The following is a 5,230-nucleotide window of genomic DNA, read 5'->3' on the forward strand; positions in this document are numbered from 1 at the left end:
GTACAATTTAGGGTCCCAATTCATTCAAATCTTTAAAAATTCATATGTATTTTAATTAATCAATAAGACTCTGCAAATACCTAAACAGCTGGGCGTAAATATTAGGAGTAAGTAGTGCCTGTATTGGAGACTATTTTCAGATGTGGTTTAATACATCTTTAGTGCTATGCGGGATACCTCAAAATAAACCAGTGCAACAGTTTGGCATGTTAATGTGTTATTAATAGTTTTTGGACACCAATGGAGGTCTATTGCACAGAGGAGCAAGATATAACAGACTTTAACTACACAGACAATACTTTTCAGCAGGTTGACTTATTTGTTGTATTGGTATTTATTTGAGAATTGTTGTTGCAATGCAAAAATACCGAAAACTGGACTTCTTTAAAAGGTTTATTGGCTTAAAAAAGTTATGAAGCATTTCAGGTAAAGCAAAGCATCATGGACAATTGAGAATGTAACATGTTAATCAGAGAATTAAACATAATTGGATGTTTATTTTATTCATCAATTGAGTATAGTCACAAGGTCCACAATAAAATTCATTTGATACCATAAGTGAAGAGGTGCTGTTGTGGCTGGACGGACGCTGGGTTTGGTCCAGTGGTGCAGATATGGATGCAACAGCTCCTGCGGAGGCAGATCTCAAATTGGTCAGAGAGGAGGATCAATACTACCAGGAACGGATAGAAAGAATGATGGGCATCCCAGGCATCTCACTGAAGTAAATTACATTAGAAGCTCAGACACTGATTCATGACGAAAAAAGTAGAGGATGGAGTAAAAAACAGCCAGAGGGAGTTTTTTTCAAGATAAGTTAGCACTTAAATTCATGGTAGTTTGTTTGAAAAATAGCTGATTCTGTTATCCAAATAGCAAAATATGTAATAATGTTCCCTTCAGCATCATCATTCATAAAATAATACATTTGCAGGAAGCAGTTGTGTAAGAGGTATTCAGATCCTTTACTAAAAGTAGCAATACTGGAATAAAAAAATACTTCATTACAAGTAAAGTATTTTTAGGTGTAGTAAGTGTATTTGATGTATGGATTAATGTGTACACAGCACTTTACTACTGTAGTTGGTTGAGGTGAAGCTAATTATATACACTGCTGTGTAGTTTAATCTATAATAATACATCAAAAGCTCATCATACATTTTATATGTAAATTTCTATAAAGTAACAAGTAACAAAAGCTGAGTTAAAGTAAAGTGGCATAAAATAGAAACACTCATTTGCACTTAAGTACAGTACTTGAGTAAATGTAATTACATTCCACCACTGGCAAGAAGTGAATAAGGTGCTCACTAGCCTGTCAAAGTGGTTTGTGAATTATGAGCCACACATTTAATAAAAAATGTCCGGAGTAGAGTGCGTCTGTGCTCCAATTCCTTGACCTAAAGCTCCTCCTCTGGCTAGAGCTCATCAACATTGGGTTTCTTTTTTAAAGGCTGTCTGCTGGTGATCATGATCTCTGTCTCTCTGTGGTCCTTCATGTTGGGTAGCCACCTCCAGCTTCACGTGTGATGTGACAGTGTAGAAGTAGGTGACCAGCGGGTGGCCCCCGTGAGAGCCAGCCCGGAGGTCAGCCGGTCACTGTCCCTACGTGGCAGCCCTGCCGCGGGTCACCTGCTGCCCGCTTTCCCCTCGTTATTTATCTCTCCCTGACAGTCCATTCCTCTTCCTGTCAGAGCCCCTCCTCTTCCATTTCCCCATTTTCTCCTCTCCTCTGCTGAGTTTGGCACCGGTCCTCTGATCCTTTCGCCAATACCAGCTACCCAGGCCAACGCGTGCTGAGTCGACCCCTCCGCATCACCCCCATTCGGGTTATATGACATCCAGCTTCAGGGGCCTCCCTAACGATGGGGGCCAGGCCACGGGCCCATAAGTGAAAAGTCCACAGTATGTGAGTTGCTCTGGCCGGCTGGAGGGGCTTCTCTCAGTGGTCCACCAGAGGGGTAATTACTTCCCCAAGTTGGGCTTGGAACTGGACTTCTTGCCCCTTTAAGTCTCCACGGACTGGCCAGGACGCAGCCCCCCCCTTTCATTAGGAGAGCAGCTTATGGAGGGAAAGCCTTGAACACAGACAAAGTGAAGGCCCTCCTTTGGCTGGTGATAAATTGGTTTGCCTCGCAGATGGGGGTGGTGGGGTGGGTGGAGAATGACACTCAGAGGACATGAAAGGGATGAGGAAGTCACAAATACAGTGCAGGAGAGGAGGGATTTTGCAGATAAAAATATCTTTAGCTGAAGGTACAAAAAGGAAGAGACACAAGAGCTGCTTATGTAGCCATGCAGTTGGGCCTCTGGGAGTATTAGCTGGGGAGCACACATCAAGGACAGGGCCCAAAGTGTGAGAAAGTGGTGGGCATTATCATCAATGCAGCACATGGTAATCACAGGAAAATAATTGCTGTCATCTTTGCCCAGTTACTTGATTATTGCAAAGCCACTCTCAGGTTTTTGTACCTTCCACTGCCTCCCAGTGATCATAGCCAGTATAAAGTGACATGGTAAAGAGAAAAGGGAGCAAAGTGAACATGTAATTAGCAAGTAGTTTCATGTAAGTACTCTTTGATTTATAATTCAACATAGCGAGAACCCCTGCTACCCAAGGCTAGTGCTCCTCTGAATTAGGCCTACGACTGGGAGAGGCTGCAGCAAGAGGGGGGAAGAACCTGACTAATTTGTGCTCTGTTTGAGGTGGATTTAAAAAGGGAAGGAGACGTGAGGTCCATACCCTTGACCCGGTAGGCGTCAGATCATGGAATATGGCACATAGGTTTAAGGATGAACTGTTATCTAGGCCTCTCTGTCTCTCTCACTCTCTGAGAAAATGAAATGATGATCAGAGTTGTAAATGACTTTGCAAATGAACTTTAGAGAGAAAAGTTTGATATGATGAAAGCTGCTCATTTATAATTTGACTCAGCAGTAAAGTACATGGTGGCATTAGCTTTATTTGCAAATGTCATCATATGCTTCAAGACAAACCTGTGTATGAAGTTAGTTTTTTGGGAGTTGAGCAACATCATTCCCACTCTAACTGCATCTTTGATAAGGGAGGCCTTTCTGTCAGCAGTGGCCTCATTTTTTTCTCCGCTCAGCTTGGTACATACTGGATTCTCTTTGCTTTCCCGTGGGTCCAATGATCCCCCGATCATCCCATATTCTGACGCCCTTATAAAGCTAATGTGCTGATTTTACGTTTTCAACCTGCCGTGATCCCCCACAATCCCCTCTGTTCCCTCCGGTTCTGCTTTCACACTCAAGTGAGGATCCGCTGCCGCTTTGATCACAGTCCCCCGTTAAAGGTTTAAAACGTCTCAATTCCTGACGATTGTTGGGGCCTCTGTGGTTTACTTTAAGCATTTCCCCATGCCCCCTGTCCAAATTCACCACTCCTAAATGAGGAACCCTCTCTCCCAGCTTCCCATCCCAGCGCTGCTTTCAAGTTCCCCCGATTGGGTGCCGCAGCTGTAAGCCCTAGATTTTGTCTCCTCCATCTTTGTCAAGCCCATTTGCCAAATACAAAAAAGACCCAATAAGCTAGGTCTTCATTGCTGCTCTCCAAAGTAATCCCCAGATCTCCCACTCTCTCAAAAATCAATGCAAAGGTTGAGATGAGGTGAAACTCCCTTCTTAATTCATTGGGCTTGGAAGTGATAAAGTCTTAGGATCACTTTTTTTGCAATCATTGTGGCTCCATGATGAAACTAATTGTCCTATTTCATGCAGCCTAACAGCTTTTCAAAATGTCCTTTATCAACATACTTAGAAAACAGTAGAACTGAAGAAGGTGTTGGTACAGTGCTGGTACAGTGTTTTTAAAGCTAAGAGTGAATGTTGACAGAGAAATACCAAAACTAATTTAGCGCAATATCAAGTGCTATTGGGTTATGTGAGAGCAGTTTTTTTTTACAGCAGTAAATATCAGTTTACATCCATCAGTAACAGAGCAACAACACCGGACTCATCTTTCTCACCACCTGTCGAATATCAGCCCAATATTCACTCACTGTTTAGCACATGAATAAAAGAATAACTGGCACTTCGGCTTTTGGACTTTCTGCACCAGACACTCATTTATTTTGGCTCTCTGACATTTCATGCAGGGCAGGTATCGGGTGCTTGGCTTGTGTGAGGTTGTTTGCTGGAATCGGTTCCCACAATAAAGTATATAAATACCACAAAAAGTTGTAAAGTTTGGTGATGATTTTTCATTTGATCTGAGACACAAAAATTGTGTAAATTTGCAATAATGATGATAACTTTTTTTTGCAACTTGGGGGCAGCATAACAAGATAACAGTAAACTGACGATATTGACATAATATCACATTTTAGCTAAAAGCGGCCCATTTACACATCCAGCAGATACGGAGTAACATTATAATTTATTAAGTTGTCTTTCTGGCCACCTGGTGAGTGGACATTCAATATTAACTTTTCTCAAAGCTCTGTTTTTGGTCTCCAGCAACCCTTGAGGGAAACATCTAGTTTTTAGCAGCTAAATGCTCCACTATGTTCACCAATTAGATTCTCTACCTTTAACTCTCTAACTACCAGAACACAGCTTTCTGCTACTGCTAATGAGAGCGGTGACATTAACTAAAACAATAAAGTTTAGTGACGCACTAAACATCTTTGTAGAGCTGAGAGGACATTTTATTCATTGTTGAATGAAAAAATTGATTAGAGTAGCTTTAATGGAGCTTTAAACATTAAGGTTGGGTGCTTAATGCAATAAAACTGTTACTTTTGGATAAAACATCAGACATAACAGTTAGCCATTTGTTCTTAAACCAGTCCAAAATGCTGCCTCTGCATCAATGAGGTCTTGTTTGAAAAAGAGGGCTAGTGCTGGGACAGCAGTAAATCTGCCAGCCAGCCTTGGCTAATGTCAGCCTGATGGAGGCTCCAAACCAGTGGGGTGGGATGTTCCGCTACAACCCTCTGCCCTATGGTCTACCGTCATAATTAATATGTTGTTGTATCAAAGTTGAAGCATTTGCCTCCGAAATGTCCCGTGCCCAGCCCCCTTATTAAAGACCTGACCTCCAAGCAGCTGAAGGTTGCTCTACATACTTGGCAAACCCCCGCATGAAAACATCTGCTTTCCTCACAGGCAGGACCGCCACGGACCCCATGTCTCAGCTGGTTCCCACAACTCGGAGAGAGAGCCCTTCCCCTGTCCTCACGCGCTGACCCCCACATTTATAACCCCC

This window comes from Micropterus dolomieu, linkage group LG04, assembly GCF_021292245.1.
Source record: "Micropterus dolomieu isolate WLL.071019.BEF.003 ecotype Adirondacks linkage group LG04, ASM2129224v1, whole genome shotgun sequence".
Lineage (NCBI taxonomy): Eukaryota > Metazoa > Chordata > Actinopteri > Centrarchiformes > Centrarchidae > Micropterus > Micropterus dolomieu.